The 22491-nt window shown below is 37.3% G+C and overlaps 1 protein-coding gene across 1 annotated transcript in view; it reads right to left on the bottom strand.

Moving 5' to 3' along the window:
- LOC113885227 (AP-2 complex subunit mu-like) overlaps positions 1 to 22491 on the bottom strand; it is a 193491-nt gene that overhangs the window by 168311 nt on the left and 2689 nt on the right.

A 22491-nucleotide genomic window follows, 5' to 3' on the forward strand; every position in this document is an offset into this window, starting at 1 on the left:
TTTTGGCATGTTTCTGACAGTTTTCTTCTGCTTTATGCTTACGGGGGAGTTTTCTTTAGTTGATGTATGTTGAGTTTTGTTTTTTGATAACTGTTAGTCTTTTCCTGATTTTTTTCCCTTATGATGTGGGGAGAGTCCATTAAAATTCTTGATTCTCTCCTCTAAATGTATAACAAGATCAAGGTAAATACTTTCATGGATTTTGTTTGTTTGTTCCTACTGTGAATGGAAAAGTTATAGTTCTTGACTTTTCCATTCTATTTTGCTTTTCAGGACATTTTCTTGTTTTTCTTTTCCCTTAACCACTCAATCACCAAAAGATGCTTCTAATTTCCCCTTTGCACCCTTTTTTTCCTGTTCAAGAAGCTACAATATTTTAAGATTGCATATACTATTAATTACCTTTCCTGTTATCTGTCACATCTTCCATGACATTTGTTTTCATATTTTTTTTTAAATTTTATTTTATTTTTAAACTTTGCAATATTGTATTTGTTTTGCCAAATATCGAAATGAATCCGCCACAGGTATACCCACGTTCCCCATCCTGAACCCTCCTCCCTCCTCCCTCCCCTACCCTCCCTCTGGGTCATCCCAGTGCACCAGCCCCAAGCATCCAGTACCGTGCATCGAACCTGGACTGGTGACTCATTTCATACATGATATTATACATGTTTCAATGCTATTCTCCCAAATCTCCCCACTCTCTCCCTCTCCCACAGAGTCCATAAGACTGATCTATACATCGGTGTCTCTTTTGCTGTCTCATACACAGGGTTATTGTTACCATCTTTCTAAATTCCATATATATATGTGTTAGTATATTGTATTGGTGTTTTTCTTTCTGGCTTACTTCACTCTGTATAATAGGCTCCAGTTTTATCCATCTCATTAGAACTGATTCAAATGTATTCTTTTTAATGGCTGAGTAATACTCCATTGTGTATATGTACCACTGCTTTCTTATCCATTCATCTGCTGATGGGCATCTAGGTTGCTTCCATGTCCTGGCTATTATAAACAGTGCTGCGATGAACATTGGGGTACACGTGTCTCTTTCCCTTCTGGTTTCCTCAGTGTGTATGCCCAGCAGTGGGATTGCTGGATCATAAGGCAGTTCTATTTCCAGTTTTTTAAGGAATATCCACACTCTTCTCCATAGTGGCTGTACTAGTTTGCATTCCCACCAACAGTGTAAGAGAGTTCCCTTTTCTCCACACCCTCTCCAGCATTTATTGCTTGTAGACTTTTGGATCGCAGCCATTCTGACTGGCGTGAAATGGTACCTCATAGTGGTTTTGATTTGCATTTCTCTGATAATGAGTGATGTTGAGCATCTTTTCATGTGTTTGTTAGCCATCTGTATGTCTTCTTTGGAGAAATGCCTATTTAGTTCTTTGGCCCATTTTTTTATTGGGTCATTTATTTTTCTGGAGTTGAGCTGTAGGAGTTGCTTGTATATTTTTGAGATTAGTTGTTTGTCCGTTGCTTCATTTGCTATTATTTTCTCCCATTCTGAAGGTTGTCTTTTCACCTTGCTAATAGTTTCCTTTGTTGTGCAGAAGCTTTTAAGGTTAATTAGGTCCCATTTGTTTATTTTTGCTTTTATTTCCAATATTCTGGGAGGCCGGTCATAGAGGATCCTGCTGTGATGTATGTCAGAGAGTGTTTTGCCTATGTTCTCCTCTAGGAGTTTTATAGTTTCTGGTCTTACGTTGAGATCTTTAATCCATTTTGAGTTTATTTTTGTGTAAGGTGTTAGAAAGTGTTCTAGTTTCATTCTTTTACAAGTGGTTGACCAGTTTTCCCAGCACCACTTGTTAAAGAGATTGTCTTTAATCCATTGTATATTCTTGCCTCCTTTGTCAATGAATTAGTCTTCCTGACAGTAGTTTTATATCATACATACGTCATATGTCCCGTTGCTTACTTCCTTCTTATTTACTCCCTGCATATTTTTCATTCTGTCTTTGCTTACCTCAAAGACTGGCACTGGGTGGAAGCTTTAGGGAAAACATGCCAGAAGTTGGCATTTTCCCTACATTCACTTCGAGGTAATTTGGTGTTTGAGCATGCTTGGTCTTGAAGTTATACTGAGCTTTTTTGGTAGTGTTATATTTTTTCCTCCTGTTCTCTGTTTTTGGAGAAAATAATTTGATGCAGGGAGTTAGGCAGTCAGCATGGTCTTCAGCTATTTGGAAGACTTTATATGATAACAGTTCATATATGAATGTTTAAAAATAAAAATTTATTAAGGAAAAGGAGTTAAGAAACTTAAGATTAGTTAAAAAGGGGTAAAAATTATACTTATTGAACAAGTCAAGGCAGTACTATTCTTAGAATTGTTATATAGCTTCTATTTTTCAATAGTGTTAGAATGTCTCAAAAATTTTCCAAATACAAAAAACTACAAAAGCTTTAAAATACTAATGAAGTGTCTTTCTGTTAGAAGATGCTTAAGAGAAATAGCTGGAGGAAACTCTATCAAGTCTAATATATTTATTAAGAAGCAACCACAATAGACCAAGTGTATTAGATTGCCCCCAAAATGAACACTTAATTTCCTATAACCAAATCCCTGACTAATAAATTAGCTACAAATTGCAAATTGTATGAGCTAAAACTGGGTGAGACAGCTATCTCAATTCTGGGGGAGGAGGGGAAAGACCACAAAATAGCAATGGTCTTTTAGAAATACCATTATCCATTTGTCTACTCAAAAGATCTCAGTTCCAATGGGAGAAATGATACTCTACTCTTTACAGTATTCATTACAGTATTCAGATAGAGAACATTTACCCCCATCCCAAGGCTGTGGCGTTTTATATGATTTGAAAAACACCAGGAAAAGAGAAAAGGGGAAAATGAAAATTAGATGCTCAATAGAAACAAAGACTGATGGATAATTTACTCTAAAAAGATTCAGACACATGGTAATCATTTGTAGCTTATGGTTATAAACACACTGTTGCTCTCTTTGTAAAAGTATAGGAATTTCTTTCAAAATTCCATATTTAAATCTTTTAAAACGATTAATACTTAAACAAGTCCTTCATTATGCAGATAGACAGAAGTGAGGTACAAAGGTGACTACAATTACATATTATCCACCTTTTTTTTTAGAAAAAAATGGAAGTGGTGTGGCCCTGTTTTTGCCTTCAGGAGTCCATAAGATATGGACACAGAATTATAACAAGGTAAAATGAAACAGATATAGTGACAGAGACAAATATGTTATGGAAACACAAAGGAGAGATACAATAATATCAGGTAGTGAGATGGTCTTTATACAAGTGTCTTGAGACAGACACTTAACAATGCATTAATTTTTAAAAAGTAGAAGCATGACTGAAGTAAGATTAGAAAGAAGGGGTAGCATGAGCAAATTTACAGAAGCAGGAAATTTTCAAGTAATAATGATTAGTTTAAATTGGCTAAGTATAGGAGAGCTTCAGTAGCTTGACAAACAATTTCTATGCATTCTTGTAGGGGCTTAGTTGACAGGTTAATGTACTTGTATTATGATTTAGGCAATATGATTAGTGTTAAGTTTTGTCAGAGTTTTGCCTGGAGAATTTACTCCATTTTTCCCTTTATAAATATTTATTCACTCATTGTTTCAATTAGTGCATTATGAGTATCTCTTATGTGTTAAACTTTACTCTACATGATGGGCAGCAAATCTGGAAAACTCAGCACTGGCCACAACACTGGAAAAGGTCAGTTTTCATTCTAATCCCAAAGAAGGGCAATGCCAAAGAATGTTCAAACTACCACAAATTGCTCATTTCACATGCTAGCAAGGTAATGTTCAAAATTCCCCAAGCTAGATTTCAACAGTAGGCAGAGGAATCAGAGATCAAATTGCCAATATCCATTGGCTCATAGAAAAAGCAAGAGAATTCCAGAAAAACAGCTACTTCTGTTTCACTGACTATGTGAAAGTTTGACTGTGTGAATCACAACTAACTGTGGAAAATTCTTAAAGAGATAGGAATACCAGACCACCTTACCTGCCTCCTGAGAAATCTGTATGCAGGTCAAGAAGAAAGAGTGAGAACCAGACATGGAACAACAGACTGGTTCCAAATTGGGAAAGGAGTATGTCAAGGCTGAATGTTGTCACCCTGCTTATTTAACTTATATGCAGAGTACATTAGGTGAAATTCTGGGTTGGATGAATCCCAAGCTAGAATCAAGATTGCCAGGAGAAATATCAATAACCTCAGATAGGTACATGAAACCACACTTATGGCAGAAAACCAACATGAGAGCCTCTTGATGAAAGTGAAAGAGGAGAGTCAAAGAGCTGGCTTAAAACTCAACATTCAAAAAACGAAGATCATGGCACCTGGTAACATTACTTCATGGCAAATAGATGGGGAAACAATGGAAACAGTGATAGACTTTATTTTCTTGGGCTCCAAAATCACTGCAGATTGTGACTGCAGCTATGAAATTAAAAGACACTTGCTCTTTAGAAGAAAAGCTATGACAAACCTAGACAGTGTATTAAAAAGCAGAGACATTACTTTGCTGACAAAGGTCCATATAGTCAAAGCTATGTTTTTACCAGCAGTTGTGTATGGATGTGAGAGTTGGACCATAAAGAAGACTGAGTGCTGAAAAAGGGATGTTTTTCAACTGTGGTGTTGGAGAAGACTCTTGAAAATCCATTGGACCGCAAGGAGATCAAACCAGTCAGGCCAAAAGAAAATCAGTCCTGAATATTCATTGGAAGGACTGATGCTGAAGCTGAAGCACCAATACTCTGGCCACCTGATGCAAAGAACCAGTTTATTAGAAGAGACTCTGATGCTGGGAAAGATTGAAGGCAGGAGGAGAAGGAGATGACAGAGGATAAGATGGTTGCATGGCATCACAGACTCATTGGACATGCGTTTGAGCAAGCTCTGGGAGATGGTTAAGGACAGGGAAGCCAGGTGTTCTGCAGTTCACGGGGTTGCAAAGAGCTGGGCATGACTGAGTGACTGAACAACAACAACACAATGGACATAGAGTAATAAGCAAGATAATAGATGCTCTGGTTTTTAGCCAGGTTTGCCTTTGAGTTGAAGAAGTTGTATTTTTAATGGTAAATACATAACTTAAGAAACTGGGGTAAGGGCAATAATGCTTCCCTGGTTTCTCAGTGGTAAAGAACCCCACCCCCACCCCCACCCCCAATGTGAAAGATGGGGATTGGATCCCTGAGTCAGGAAAGTCCCCTGGAAAAGGAAATGGCAACCCCTTCCAGTATTCTTTCCTGGAAAAGTCCCATGGACAGAGAGACTGGCAGGCTACAGTCCATAGGGTCATAAGAGAGTTGGACAGGACTTAGCAACTAAACAGAGCAACAAAGGGCAGTAACAAAAGTAAAACCTGACAATTAAAAAGCTGTTGCCTGATTGGGTGTCTTAACTCTATTCACATGGCAGATGCTCTTCATGGCCTGCCCTGGTCCCCTCTGCTGCTGATCTGGTGATAGAGCCTTTGCATGCTTTTAAAATCCCACATGATCCACAGGACTGAATAACACTTTCACTGTCACTAGTCCACTTGCCTATCTCTCTGTTTGCTCTCCTAAGAGTATCCTTGTTGTTTAGTTGCTTAGTTGCTATGTCATGTCTGACTCTTTGTGACCCCATGGACCCCATATAGCCTGCCAGGCTCCCCTGTCCATGGAATTTCCCAAGTAAGAATACTAGAGTGGGTTGCCATTTCCTTCTCCAGAGCATCCTTAAATATTATCAAACTCTATTGAACCTTTGTTCAAGAAAGCCAGAAGTGCAATGAAAGGAGAGAAGTTCACTTCCCTAAGATAAGTGACAAGATTAATGGATCAATGCCACAGTCTTCTTTCTCTGTATTGAAACAATTCTGAGGCACAGTCTAGATGTTTCCTTGGAGCAGGAGGATCAAAGCAGATCTAAATATATTTCCAACAGTGATAATCAACACAATAACCTACTTTCAACTGGCTTCTCTCCCTTCCATTTTTCACTTTATTTGCTCCATCATTCTTTCTCCTTGGGATGACTTTCCATACATGATCTGCACCAAAGATATTTAGATAGGATGATTATAGAGGGAGGCATCTCTGAAAAAATTAAGTAACCATGCAAAGATTCAGTGAAAAACAATTGACAGGGAAAAAATAGAAATTCAAAAGCCCTGAGGCAGGGATGAAGAAGAAAGGAAAGGTAAAAATGATGAAAGTAGAATAAATAATTATGAATAAGTTATTAATTACTATAAAAGTACATGCCATCAGCTTGTGTTGTGTAATTTATCATAATTAATAATTTTTGTGAGCAATCATGTTTAGTGTTCAGAATTCTAAAGCTCTTTAAACCACAAATTTTTTAGAAAATTATTTTCTCTTGTCACAGGCTTAATTGTGCCATTAAGACTTCCCAGAGCAAAAATCATTGTGGATGTGAGAAATTTAAAAACTTGAGTTAAAGTGGTGCCTATGATGGCACCTATGATCATGAACCCTGTGTTTTACTGCACCTTTTAGTTATGGTTTCCTAATCTCTCTGGAAAGGAGATCTTTATTGTCTCTCAGGCAATACTTGTCTCCAATATTTATGCCTTTCTTGTTCCCAAGGAATAATTTTTTCAAACTCACATACCCCAAATTCCAGCCTCAAATCCCATGGTCTCAGGAAAAGGCATTTGGTAGTATTTATAAAAATGGAAATGTAATTGATTGTTATGGAAATGCTGAGCTAATATTAATTAACATTTTTCTAAAAATTATTTTAACTCTAGAAAAAGATCTAGGGAAGTGGGATATAGAATGGACATATTTAATGGAATTTGTAAGAGTAGAGATAAAAGGGCTTTGTGTGTGAGGAGGAAGCTGATGAAGGCAGCAAGCAGTGGGTGCAAATAGCAAAGTGCCCACAGAGGAGTAAAGCATCATCTTAAGTAGAAATTATGGCTCTGAATGGCAGGACAGGAAAACCATATGAGTGACAGGTCACTGATTTTAAAATGTAGTCCCCACGTCATTTTATCTGGAGTGACTGCAGAGTTTGATCAAATCACAGGATGCATTCATGGATCAGACTATGACCTCTAATGTCTCTCCATCTCTAAGATTTTCCTAATTTGTTTTTTGCTGGGCTTATTGCATTCAAGAAAATCCTTCAACAGAAATATTCGGGGTTGATGACTAACACTGGATAAAGCGGTGATTAGGTTAGCAGTCACTTCAAGAGGGTTAGTATAATTTCATTTCACTCAAAAATAAAAGGATAAACTATCACACTAAGAGAACTTCTGATGAAATTTTAAGCTTTTTTCTTTTAGTAATGGTATATCTGGTATAATGTCAGTACTCTTTTTCATTCTTTACATAAGGGTTTCAGAATATCTCATAATTTCAATGAAATATTTGTCAATTCATTTTTGTTGAAGATAATATATACACTAAGAGAAAGTATTTTTCAGATTTTTCTATTACTGAACATATTCAAAGCCCAGCTGTTTTTATGATCATAAAATGCTTACTTCTGGTGCCCAGATGCAGACAAGCATTATCACAAGAGGTGTATGCTCTCTCTCACTGAACAGATGTAGGAAGAAAATCCAATTATCTAGGCTTACTTATTCTTTGTTTTCTTTATTTAATTCTAATTTTCATAAAAAGATCTTTTCATCTTTCATTATTTTCCTGTATCGAACCACCAGTTCCCTCCCTCCCCACTGCCTCTTTTTTCTTAATAGGTGCTTGTGTTGGTTAAGTCACTAAGTTCTGTCCGGCTCTTGCGACCCCATGGTGAGGCCCTCCAAACTCCTCTGTCCATGGGATTTCCCAGGCAAGAATACTGGAGTAAGTTGCCATTTCCTTATCCAGGGGCTCACTATTCAGTAATGGCAATTCTCTTAGATATAAGAAAATGTTCATCAGTAAAAAAGACAGTGACAATGAGGCAATAGAGCACAGTGGCCGGGAATATGGATTTTGGATTTATAAAAATTAGGGTTTAGACATGTGTCTCTTACTAGATGATCTTGTATTAATATCTGTGATCCTATCTCTTAATCAAAAAAATAGAAACAATTACATCTACCTTATGAAATCATTATGAAGATAAAATAATTCTTATAAAATACTTAGCATGCTGTCTGACACATAGCAAACTTAAAACGGGTCATAAATGACAAATATTGTTAAAAGTAGGATGTAAACATATCTCTCTATATATCCATGATTCTCTCAAAGCCTGAAAAATTTGAACAAGTAATTTTAATATTACTTCTACTGTATGCAAGAGAGTTAAAATCCTCTAAGACTAAAAGTTATTGTCCAACATAATGATTCTTCACATTTTCTTATTTATTGCCTGAAAAAAATGTTTAAGTCTCCCAGTCATCCTGAGAAAGGCTAGCATTTTATTAATATTTGGAAGTGCTGTGCAGCTATTTATGTTCTCATTATTTGTACGTCTAATACAATAAAAATTGAGGAGAGATATTTTTTACACTGAATTGTCTATGCACTGGCATTTGTTTCTTATTGACACTAATTTAAACCACTAAATCTGGGCAAATTATAGCTGAATATGATCCATACCAAGAATATATAAATTGAAACAATACTAATACATAAGGTATGGTTGTTTCTATACTGCCTAGGAAAGATCAACCAACCAGAGTTCATATCTATTAACCAGCCTTTCATACTGACCAGCTAACTGTATTTGTGAGATAAATTATACACAGGACAGCTGAAGTGCAGATGTATACATTTTCAGGTTTAAATTATATACTATAACTAGTAGGAAGACTATCCTATCATAGTACAAGACGCAGTGTGTGTGAGGGGTGGGGAGGGTATTTGTGTGTTTGGCAAGTGGGATTAATGAAAATGGGTGGTGGTGGTTTAGTTGCTCTTAATTGTCTTTAAATCCAAATTAGGCATTATAAGTTCCTAGCTGAAACAGAGGTGATTATATATTATATTTATTCCCTCAAAACAGTTTACTAACAAGGCCTTCGAAGAAGATGTTTTTCTCTGTCTATCTGTTTTCAAAAGAATAAAGAAATGATTACACTAGTTTTCTCTGGAGTTTATAAAATATAACCATATATTGTCTAGTATTTAACCTTGGTTGTTGAGTGGTCCCCCTAAATTAGAAAAAACAACACAAATAGGAAAATTTATGACCATCAGTATGAAAAGTTTTCACCTATTTTTTCTAAGAGAGATTACTCAATACATCATAATGGTATGAAGCATATGTATTCAAGTAATATTTCATAAGTTTAAATATGAATTCACAAACTTTGAATAATTGTGTAGGAAATTAAAAATGTCTATCAATTCTTTTCTTATAAAAATGGGCCAAAGAACTAAACAGACATTTCTCCAAAGCAGACATATAGATGGCTAACAAATACATGAAAAGATGCTCAACATCATTCATTATCAGAGAAATGCAAATCAAAACCACAATGAGGTACCATTTCACGCCAGTCAGTATGGCTGCTATCCAAAAATCTACAAACAATAAATGCTGGAGAGGGTGTGGAGAAAAGGGAAGCTTCTTACCCTGTTGGTGGGAATGCAAACTAGTACAGCCACTATGGAAAACAATGTGGAGATAAAAAACTGGAAATAGAACTGCTGTATGACCCAGCAATCCCACTGCTGGGCATAAACACCAAAGAAACCAGAAATGAAATAGACACATGTATCCCAATGTTTGTCGCAGCACTGTTTATAATAGCCAGGACATGGAAGCAACCTAGATATCCATCAGCAGACAAATGGATGAGAAAGAGGTAGTACATAAACACAATGGAATATTAAGTTCAGTTCAGTCGCTCAGTCGTGTCCGACTCTTTGCGACCCCATGAATCGCAGCACGCCTGGCCTCCCTGTCCATCACCAACTCCTGGAGTTCACTCAGACTCACGTCCACTGAGTCAGTGATGCTATCCAGCCATCTCATCCTCTGTCGTCCCCTTCTCCTCCTGCCCCCAATCCCTCCCAGCATCAGAGTCTTTTCCAGTGAGTCAGCTCTTCCCATGAGGTGGCCAAAGTACTGGAGTTTCAGCTTTAGCATCATTCCTTCCAAAGAAATCCCAGGGCTGATCTCCTTCAGAATGGACTGGTTGGATCTCCTTGCAGTCTGAGGGACTCTCAGGAGTCTTCTCCAACACCACAGTTCAAAAGCATCAATTCTTTGGCGCTCAGCCTTCTTCACAGTCCAAATCTCACATCCGTACATGACCACTGGAAAAACAATAGCCTTGACTAGACGGACCTTTGTTGGCAATTACTCAGCCATTAAAAAGAATATATTTGAACCCGTTCTAATGGGGTAGATGAAACTGCAGCCTATTATACAGAGTGAAGTAAGCCAGAAAGAAAATCACCAATACAGTATACTAACGCCTATAAATGGAGTTTAGAAAGCTGGTAATGATAACCCTATATGCGAGACAGCAAAAGAGACACATATGTATAGAACAGTCTTTTGGACTCTGTGGGAGAAGGTAAGGGTTGGATGATCTGAGAAAATAGTATTGAAACATGCATATTATCATATGTGAAACAGATCACCAGTTCAGGTTTGATGCATGAGACAGGCTGCTCAGGGCTGGTGCACTGGGATGACCCTGAGGGATGGGATGGGGAAGGAAGAGGGAGGGGGGTTGAGGATGGGGAACACATGTAAACCCATGGCTAATTCATGTCAATGTATGGCAAAAACCACTACAATATTGTAAAGTAATTAGCCTACAATTAAAACAAATAAATAAAAATACATAAAGTTATCTAATATGTTGGTATACAGTTGTTCATCAGTTCAGTTCAGTACAGTTCAGTCACTCAGTTGTGTCTGACTCTTTGTGACCCCATGAATCGCAGCATGCCAGGCCTCCCTGTCCATCACCAACTCCTGGAGTTCACTCAGAGTCATGTCCATGGAGTCAGTGATGCCATCCGGCCATCTCATCCTCTGTCGTCCCCTTCTCCTCCTGCCCCCAATCCCTCCCAGCATCACAGTCTTTTCCAATGAGTCAAGTCTTCTCATGAGGTGGCCAAAGTACTGGAGTTTCAGCTTTAGCATCATTCCTTCCAAAGTAATCCCAGGACTGGTCCCCTTTAGGATGGACTGGTTGGATCTCCTTGCAGTCCAAGGGACTCTCAAGAGTTTTCTCACATCACAGTTCAGAAGCATCCATTCTTCGGTGCTCAGCTTTCTTCACAGTCCAACTCTCACATACATACGTGACCACTGGAAAAAACCATAGCCTTGACTAGATGGACCTTTGTTGGCAAAGTAATGTCTCTGCTTTTGAATATGCTATCCAGGTTGGTCATAACTTTCCTTCCAAGGAGTAAGCGTCTTTTAATTTCATGGCTGCAGTCCCCAACTGCAGTGATTTTGGAGCCCCCAAAAATAAAGTCTAACACTGTTTCCACTGTTTCCCCATCTATTTCCCATGAAGTGATGGGACCAGATGCCATGATCTTAGTTTTCTGAATGTTGAGCTTTAAGCCAACTTTTTCACTCTCTTCTTTCACTTTCATCAAGAGGCTTTTTAGTTCCTCTTCACTTTCTGCCATAAGTGTGGTGTCATCTGCATATCTGAGGTTATTAATATTTCTGCTGGCAATCTTGATTCCAGCTTGTGCTTCTTCCAGCCCAGCGTTTCTCATGATGTACTCTGCATACAAGTTAAATAAGCAGGGTGACAATATACAGTCTTGAATACTCCTTTTCCTATTTGGATAGTTGTTCATAGTAGCCCCTAATGAACTGTTTTATTCACAACTCTTCTGATACCAAATGTGTGGGAGTTTACCATTCATATTCAAGAAGGAAGGAAGGGAGAAGGGCAAAGCACAGAAGTGGAGAAACAGATAGCAGAGTAACAGAGAGGGAGGGAAAGAGTGGAAGAGAAGTTCCCCAGGGGATGGGCACTGGGTCTCTATAGATCAGCCTCTGAGCTCCAACCCCACAGTCACTAGATGCACTGTCCTCTGCCTGCCTGGCCAGAGCCTGATCAGCATGTACTGGGTCTTCCCCCATCACAGGCTGCTGTGGGCAGAATAGTGTCCCCTTAAATGGTATGTCAAAGTCCTAATGCCTGGTACCCGTGAATATAACCTTATTTGGAAATAGGGTCTTTGTAGATGTAATTAAGACCCCTGGGATAAGATCATCCTGGATTTAAGGTGTGACCGAAAGTCAATGATTGACGTCATTGTAAGAGAAAGAAGATGGTGAAAAAGGAAAAAAAAAAAAAAAGATAGATATTACAAACATGTCTTTCCAAGACTTTGTTTTCCAATATTCAAAGATCTGATACACATTAAAAATAAAAATCCCTAATTTGCTAAGTGAAAAAGACTATAATTTGCATGCATATACATAGTTTTAAACAAAGTTATTTGACATCCACCTAAGATATCTGTGTACTCTCTGAGGTTGTCACATTAGTAAATATCCAAGCACCTTTAAAGAAGTGCAGCTGACCCAGATTTGTTCCTTTCTTAATACATGAACATCTGACATTCTATCACTTACAAGAACATTCATTCCCAAAGTAGATCTATTTCTTTCATTTAAAATGTTTAATGTACATAGTACTGTCTGCACATTTCTTAAGTAGATGACAAGACCATCATGCCAGAAAATTCCTCTGCTGTCATTGCCCAGTTTTTCAGTAATCTTTTTTATTTTCTCCAGAAGCATACAGAGGAAGCCTAACACTGCCTCATTAGTGCTATAGTGCCCCTTTTAATTTCCACTGAGATTTTTACTTTCCTTCAGCATGTTTTGTTTTCTCCAAATTTGATTTAATCTCTTGGATTTTAAGTTAGCACTTCTGTGCACATATTGCATGAAGGTCTCAGTGTTTGAGACAGGAACCAGAGGATCAAATATTTAGTAAGTGACTAAAAACTCATACTTTGAGGAAAAAAATCATTAAAATAATATACAGTGAAAACAGCAATGAATTTATATGGCAGAATTTCTCAATCAATTCTTTAATCATTCATCCAGTTGTTCATTTATAAATAAACATATACTGAGCCTAAATTTCATTTGTATCAATGAAACTATAAATATTTTTCAATCCCCACAGGCTTTCAAAATGGTTTTCTAGCTACCTGGAATTTTTTTTTAATTAATTAATTTATTTTAGTTGTAGGCTAATTACTTCACAATATTGTAGTGATTTTTGCCATACACTGACATGAATCAGCCATGGGTGTACATGTGTTCCCCATCCTCAACCCCCCTCCCACCTCCCTCCCCATCTGATCCCTCAAGGTTATCTCAGTGCACCAACCCTGAACATTCTGTCTCATGCATCACACCTGGACTGGTGATCTATTTCACATATTATAGAATACATGTTTCAATGCTATTCTCTCAAAGCATCCCACCCTCACCTTCTCCCACAGAGTCAAAAAGTCTGTTCTTTAAATCTATGCTTCTATTGCTGTGTTGCATATAGAGTCATCATTACCATCTTTCTAAATTCCATATATATGCATTAATATACTGTATTGGCGTTTTCCTTTCTGATTTACTTCACTCTGTATAATAGGCTCCAGTTTCATCAAACTCATTAGAACGGATTCAAATGCATTCTTTTTAATGGCTGAGTAATATCCCATTGTGTATATGTACCACAGCTTTCTTATCCATTTGTCTGCTGATGGACATCTAGTTGCTTCCATGTCCTGACTATTGTAAGCAGTGCTGTGATGAACATTGGGGTATACATGTCTCTTTCAATCCTGGTTTCCTCGCCAAGCAGTGGGAATGCTGGGTCATATGGCAGTTCTATTTCCCGTATTTTAAGGAATCTCCAGACTGTTCTCCATAGTGGCTGTACTAGTTTGCATTCCCACAAACAGGGTAAGAGGGTTCCCTTTTCTCCGCATTGTTTCCAGCATTTATTGTTGGTAGAGTTTTTGATAGCAGCCATTCTGACAGGCTTGACATGGTATCTCATTGTGGTTTTGATTAACATTTCTCTGATAATGAGCGATGTTGAGCATCTTTTCATGTGTTTGTTAGCCATCTGTGTTTCTTCTTTGGAAAAATGTCTGTTTAGTTCTTTGGCCCATTTTCTGATTGGGTCATTTATTTTCCTGGAATTGAGCTGCATGAGCTGCTTGTATATTTTTGAGATTAATTTTTTGTGAGCTGCTTATTTTGCTATTTTCTCCCATTCTGAAGGATGTGTTTTCACCTTGCTTATAGTTTCCTTCATTGTGTAAAAGCTTTTAAGTTTAATTAGGTCCCATTTGTTTATTTTTGCTTTTATTTCCGTTACCCTGGGAGGTGTGTCATAGAGGATCTTGCTGTGACTTATGTCAGAGTGTTTTGCCTATGTTTTCCTCTAGGATTTTATAGTTTCTGATTTTACACTTAGATCTTTAATCCATTTTGAGTTTAATTTTGTGTATGGTGTTAGAAAGTGCTCTAGTTTCATTCTTTTACAGGCAGTTGCCCAGTTTTCCCAGCATCACATGTTAAAGAGATTGTCTTTTCTCCACTGTATATTTTTGCCTTCTTTGTCAAAGGTAAGGTGTCCATTGGAGCGTGGATTAATCTCTGTGCTTTCCATTTTGTTCCATTGATTTATATTTCTGTCTTTGTTACAGTACCATACTGTCTTGATGACTGTAGCTTTGTAGTATAGTCTGAAGTAAGGCAGATGGTTTCCTCCAGTTCCATTCTTCTCTTTAAAGATTGCTGTGGCTATTTGAGGTTTTTTGTGTTTCCATACAAATTGTGAAATTATTTGTTCTAGTTCTGTGAAAAATGCTGTCGGTAGCTTGATACGGATTGCATTGAATCTATAGATTGCTTTGGGTGGTATACTCATTTTCACTATATTGATTTTTCCGATCCATGAACATGGTATATTTTCCCATCTATGCGTGTCATCTTTGATTTCTTTCATCAGTGTTTTATAGTTTTCTATATATAAGTCTTTTGTTTCCTTAGGTAGATTATTCCTAAGTATTTTATTCTTTTTATTGCAATGGTGAATGGAGTTGTTTCTTAAATAATTTCTCTTTCTGTTTTCTCATTGTTAGTGTATAGGAATGCAAGGGATTTCTGCGTGTTAATTTTATATCCTGCACTTTACTATATTCATTGATTAGCTCTAGTAATTTTCTGGTGGAGTCTTTAGAGTTTTGTATGTAGAGGATCATGTCATCTGCAAACAGTTAGACTTTTACTTCTTCTTTTCCAATCTGGATTCCTTTTATTTCCTTTTCTTCTTTGACTGCTGTGGCTAAAACTTCCAAAACTATGTGAAACAGTAGTGGTGAGATGGGCAACCTTGTCTTGTTCCTGACTTTAGAGGAAATGCTTTCAATTTTTCAAAATTGAGGATAATGTTTGCTGTGGGTTTATCATATATGGCTTTTATGTTGAGGTATGTTCCTTCTACACATGGACATCACTAGATGGTCAACACTGAAATCAGATTGATTATATTCTCTTTACAGACAAAGATGGAGAAGCTCTATACAGTCAACAAAAACAAGACCAGGAGCTGACTATGGCTCAGATCATGAAATCCTTATTGCCAAATTTAGACTTAGATTGAAGAAAGTAGGGAAAACCACTAGACCATTCAGGTAAGACCTAAATCAAATCCCTTATGATTATACAGAGGAAGTGAGAAATAGATTTAAGGGATTAGATCTGATAGACAGAGTTCCTGACGGACTATGGATGGAGGTTCATGACATTGTACAGGAGACAGGGATCAAGACAATCCCCAAGAAAAAGAAAAGCAAAAAAGAAAAATGGCTATTTCACAAATAGCTGTGAAAAGAAGAGAAGCCAAAAGCAAAGGAGAAAAGGAAAGATATAAGTATCTGAATGCAGAGTTCCAAAGAATAGTAAGGAGAGATAAAGCCTTCCTCAGTGATCAATGCAAAGAAATAGAGGAAAACAACAGAATGGGAAAGACTGGAGATCTCTTCAAGAAAATTAGAGATACCAAGGGAACATCTCATGCAAAGGTGGGCTCGATAAAGGTATGGACCTAACAGAAGCAGAAGATATGAAAAGGTGAGTTTTCATTCCAATCCCAAAGAAAGGCAATGCAAAAGAATGCTTAAACTACTGCACAGTTGCACTCATCTCACACACTAGTAAAGGAATGATCAAAATTCTCCAAGCCAGGCTTCAGCAATATGTGAACCATGAACTTCCAGATGTTCAAGCTCGTTTTAGAAAAGGCAGAGGAACCAGAGATCAAATTGCCAACATCTGCTGGATCATCAAAAAAGCAAGAAATTTCCAGAAAAACATCTACTTCTGCTTTATTGACTATGCCAAAGCCTTTGACTGTGTGGATCACAACAAACTGTGGAAAATTCTGAAAGAGATGGGCATACCAGACCACCTGATCTACCTCTTGAGAAAACTATATGTAGGTCAAGAAGCCACAATTAGAATTGGACATGGAACAACAGACTGGTTCCAAATAGGAAAAGGAGTACGTCAAGGCTATATATTGTCACCCTGCTTATTTAACTTATATGCAGAGTACATCATGAGAAACGCTGGGCTGGAAGAAGCACAAGCTGGAATCAAGATTGTCGAGAGAAATATCTATAACCTCAGATATGCAGATGACACCACCCTTATGGCAGAAAGAGAAACTAAAGAGCCTCTTGATGAAAGTGAAAGAAGAGAGTGAACAAGTTGGCTTAAAACTCAACATTCAGAAAACAAAGATCATGGCATCTGGTCCCATCACTTCATGGCAAATAGATGGGGAAACAGTGGAAACAGTGTCAGACTTTATTTTGGGGGGGGCTCCAAAATCACTGCAGATGGTGACTGCAGCCATGAAATTAAAAGACGCTTACTCCTTGGAAGGAAAGTTATGACCAACCTAAATAGCATATTGAAAAGCAGAGACATCACTTTGCCAACAAAGGTCCGTCTAGTCAAGGCTATGGTTTTACAGTGGTCGTGTATGGATGAGAGAGTTGGACTGTGAAGAAAGCTGAGTGCCAAAGTTTGCCTTCCTCTGCAATTTTCTGGAGGAGTTTGTGTGTGATAGGTGTTAGTTCTTTCTAAATATTTGGTAGAATTCAGTTGCGAAGCCTTCTGGTCCTGGGCTTTTTTTGTTGGAAGATTTTGATTAGAGTTTCAATTTCCGTGCTTGTGATGGGTTTGTTAAGATTTTCTATTTCTTCCTGGTTCAGTTTTGGAAAGTTGTACTTTTCTAAGAATTTGTCCATTTCCTCCAAGTTGTCCATTTTATTAGCATATAATTGCTGATGGTAGTCTCTTATGATCCCTTGTATTTCAGTGTTGTCTGTTGTGATTTCTCCTTTATCATTTCTAATTCAGTTGATTTGATTCTTTTTCTTCTTCTTCTTTTTTTTTTTTTTTTTTGATGAATCTGGCTAATATTTTGTCTATTTTATTTATCTTCTCAAAGAACCAGCTTTTAGCTTTGTTGATTTTGGCTATGGTCTCCTTTGTTTCTTTTCCATTTATTTCTGCCCTAATTTTTATGATTTCTTTCCTTCTACTCACTCTGGGCTTCTTCATTTCTTCTTTTTCTAGTTGCTTTAGGTGTAGAGTTAGGTTATTTATTTGATTTTTCTCTTGTTTCTTGAGGTAAGCTAGTATTGTTACAAACCTTCCCCTTAGCACTGCTTTTAATGAATTCCATAGGTTTTGGGTTGTTGTGTTTTTCATTTTCATTCATTTCTATGCTTATTTTATTTTCTGATTTCTTCTGTGATTTGTTGGTTATTCAGAAGCGTGTTGTTTAGCCTCCATATTTTTGAATTTTTAATAGTTCTTTTTTTCCCTATAGTTGATATCTAATCTTACCACATTGTGATCAGAAAGAGGCTTGAAATGATTTCAATTTTTTTGAATTTACCACAGCTATATTTATGGCTCAGGATGTGATCTATCCTGGAGAAGGTTCTGTCTGCAATTGAGAAAAATGTGAAATTCATTGCTTTGGGGTTAAATGTCCTATAGATATCAATTAGGTCTAACAGATCTATTGTATCATTTCTTTTTTTTTTTTTTTCTTTTTTTTTCAGTTTAATTTAATTTAATTTTTATTTTTTAACTTTTCAATATTGTATTGGTTTTGCCATATATCAAAATGAATCCGCCACAGGCATACATGTGTTCCCCATCCTGAACCCTCCTCCCACCTCCCTCCCCATACCATCCCTCTGGGTCATCCCAGTGCACCAGCCCCAAGCATCCAGTATTGTGTATCGAACCTGGACTGGTGACTCGTTTCATATATGATATTATACATGTTTCAATGCCATTCTCCCAAATCATCCCACCCTCTCCCACTCCCACAGAGTCCAAAAGACTGTTCTATACATCAGTGTCTCTTTTGCTGTCTCGTATACAGGGTTATTGTTGCCATCGTTCTACATTCCATATATATGCGTTAGTATACTGTATTGGTGTTTTTCTTTCTGGCTTACTTCACTCTGTATAATATTGTATCATTTAAAGTTTATGTTTCCTTGCTAATTTTCTGTTTGGTTGATCTATCCATAGGTGTAAGTGGGGTATTAGAGTCTCCCACTATTATTGTGTTACTCTTAATGTCCCCTTTCATATTTGTTGGCATTTGTCTTACATATTGTGGTGCTCCTATGTTGGGTGCATATATAATTGTTATATCTTCTTGGATTGATCCTTTGATCATTATGTAGTGTCCTTCTTTGTCTCTTTTATTGTCCTTTACTTCGAAGTGTTTTTTAACTGATATGAGTATTGCTACTCCTGCTTTCTTTTGGTCTCCATTTGAGTGAAATATCTTTTCCAGCCCTTCGCTTTCAGTCTGTATGTGTTTCCTGTTTTGAGGTGGGTCTCTTGTAGACAGCATATATAGGGGTCTTATTTTTGTATCCATTCAGCCAGTCTTTCTCTTTTGGTTGGGCATTCAACCCATTTGCATTTAAGGTAATTATTGATAAGCATGATCCCATTGCTATTTACTTTGTTGTTTTGGATTCAAGTATATGAACCTTTTCTTTGTTTCCTGTCTAGAGAAGATCCTTTAGCATTTGTTGAAGAGCTGGTTTGTTGGTGTTGAATTTTCTCAGCTTTTGCTTGTCTGTAAAGCTTTTGATTTCTCCTTCATACTTGAATGAGATCCTTGCTGGGTACAGTAATCTGGGTTGTAAGTTTTTCTTTTTCATCACTTTAAGTATGTTCTGCCGTTCCCTTCTGGTCTGAAGACTCTATTGAAAGATCAGCTGGTATCCTTACGGGAATCCCCTTGTGTGTTATTTGTTGTTTTTCCCTTGCTGCTTTTAATATTTGTTCTTTGTGTTTGATCTTCGTTAATTTGATTAATATGTGTCTTGGGGTGTTTTGCCTTGTTTTTATCCTGTTTGGGACTCTCTGGGTTTCTTGGGCTTGGGTGGCTAGTTCCTTTGCCATTTTATGGAAGTTTTCATCTATTATCTCCTCAAGTATTTTCTCATGGCCTTTCTTTTTGTCTTCTTCTTCTTGGACTCCTATGATTCAAATGTTGGTGCGTTTAACATTGTCCCAGAATTCTCTGAAGTTGTCCTGATTTCTTTTCATTCTTTTTTCTTTTTTCCTCTCTGCTTCATTTATTTCAACCATTCTATCTTCCACCTCACTTATCCTATCTTCTGTCTCAGCTATTCTACTGTTGGTTCCCTCCAGAGTGCTTTTGATCTCAGTTATTGCATTATTCATTATTGATTAACTCTTTTTTACTTCTTCTAGGTCCTTGTTAAACATTTCTTGCATCTTCTCATTCCTTGTCTCCAGACTATTTATCTGTAACTCCATTTTGTTTTCAAGATTTTTGATCATTTTTACTATCATTATTCTGAATTATTTTTCAGGTAGACTACCTATCTATTCCTCTTTTGTTTGGTTTGGTGGGCATTTATCATGTTCCTTTACCTGATGAATATTTTTCTGCCTTTTCATTTTGTTTAGATTTCTGTGTTTGGGATGGCCTTTCTGTATATTGGAAGTTTGTGACTCCTCTTTACTGTGGAGGTTCCTCCCTGTGGGTGGGGTTGGATGGGTGGCTTTTCAAGGTTTCCTGGTTAGGGAAGCTTACGTTTTTGTTCTGGTAGGTGGAGCTGGATCTCTTTTTTCTGGAGTGCAATGAAGTGTCCAGTAGTGAGTTTTGAGGTGACTATGGGTTTTGTGTGACTTTTGGCCACCTGTATTTGAATATCCAGGGCTATGTTCCTGCATTGTTGGGGAATTAGCTTGGTATGTCTTGCTCTGAAACTTGTTGGCTCTTGGGTAGAGCTTGGTGGAATTTTAGAAACAACTTTTTATTTTTCTCCCAATTTTCTCTTTCTGTCTTACACACACACACACACACACACACACATGCACACACACAGAAATATATACACATAGTCATATGCATATAGTTTCTATGCACATATTTTTATGTATTGAAGAAGGCGATGGCAACCCACTCCAGTACTCTTGCCTGGAAAATCCCATGGATGGAGGAGCCTGGTAGGCTGCAGTCCATGGGGTCGTGAAGAGTCGGGCATGACTAAACGACTTCACTTTCACTTTTCAGAAAGAAATGGAAACCCACTCCTGTGTTCTTGCCTGGAGAATCCCAGGGACAGAGGAGCCTGGTAGGCTGCAGTCTATGGGGTCACACAGAGTCAGACACAACTGAAGTGACTTAGCAGCAGCAGCAGCAGTGTATGTATGAAGCACACTTTAAGAAACAGTAAAACTTTTGTTAAATAGAATAAGTATCTAGGATAGAAATTTATTGAATTGTAAATAAATAATATTTAACTATTAATGTTTTTCAAAAATAAAGCACATAAGTTACTTTATATTGGGAGTATGATGCTTAGTGATTTTTCATGATTCTATTGACTCCTAAGACTCCAAAATGCCTTTATCATAACTTTAAAAACTCTGATTTTGAAATTCACTGAGCATTTCTTTATAATAATGAGTCAAAAATAGGCATAGTCAGAAGTTACTTCATTTAAAAGTGATTTTCTATAGAGATACACATTTTAAATATGTTAGTTTAAGCCTCATTAAATTAAGATGGGAATTTCAGTGAAGACCAGAAATTATCAATATGTTTATACTAAAGATAAATAAAGTGGAAAGAAATTCAATGCAAAACTCTTGTGTAGACTTTATATATATATATATATATATATATAATATATGATTATACATACAAACACACACACCCATAAAACAAAAATTCAGAGGATGAAAGTTAATCATGTGCAAAACCAATTAGAGAGATTCCTACTTATCTTAGATATCATTCCTTGCATAGGCAGTCAAGCCATCTACATGGTGAAAGTAATACATTAATGACTGCTTGTCATATGAGTGATCTTGACTAGGAAAGATTGATAGGCTTAATGAAACTTAATAACTAAAAAATTTCAAACGTGTCTGTTTAGAGTGTTGTCTTTTGATTCTAAGGCCATCTTCCGTGTCTAGATACATATGACTGTAATTGTAAACCATGGCTGCTAAATTCAGAAGTGATAGAAAATACTCTAGGGTTTTGATATCCTTCATCAAACAGGATTAAAAGACTTGAAATTCTGTCTGCTGACCTGATATCTTTGAGTGTCATGCATGGGTATTCACTCAGTCATGTCTGATTCTTTGTGACCCTTTGGACTGTAGTCCACCACGGTCCTCTGTCCTTGGTATTTTTCAGGCAAGAATACTTTAGTGGCTTTCCATTTTCTCCTTCAGGGGATATTCCAGACCCAGGGATCAAACTCAGGTCTCCTGCATCTCCAGCTTTGCAGGCTGATTCTTTTAGTGCTGAGCCATGAGAGAAGCCCTATCTTTGAGTCTCACAGGCCCCTAAAGACCACATGTAAGTTATCTTGCTTTTTCCAGATATGCTCCACTTTTATTGGAAAGACTTCCTGCCCAGCTAGTACTCTAAGCAGTCAGGCCAGCTATGCTATACATAATCCTCAACACAGGGGATTTCAGTTCCTTGCCAGCCCACTGAATTAACTCATCCTCCTGTCATTACAAGCTCTGCAACACACAGCTCTGCTGTCTCACTCTGCTCTTAATGGTTCCACATGGTGCCTGGTGCCCTCTTCTGTTGGGCTGAGTATATACGACTAACAAACTCCCATCAGTCTCATTCATCCAGTATCAGGTGTCATGAGTTTAGCTATGTACTACTATTTAGGGTAGGGAGTCCCTCCTTAACCAATGGAGTGAATAAGAGATAATCAGAATATAAGCAACCAGTTTGTCAAACAGTAGACTAACTCCTTAGTTCGTCCATCATACAACCACATAGACAATTTTTTTCTAAAATATGTTTCAAATTATTCTTCATATATTAGACTAAATGAGAAATTATAAATTATTTATTCATATTGATTGCATACTTTTTTTACTTATAACTTCTACTTCAAAGAGCATTTGTGGTTGCTTGTAC

This window comes from Bos indicus x Bos taurus, chromosome 28, assembly GCF_003369695.1.
Source record: "Bos indicus x Bos taurus breed Angus x Brahman F1 hybrid chromosome 28, Bos_hybrid_MaternalHap_v2.0, whole genome shotgun sequence".
Lineage (NCBI taxonomy): Eukaryota > Metazoa > Chordata > Mammalia > Artiodactyla > Bovidae > Bos > Bos indicus x Bos taurus.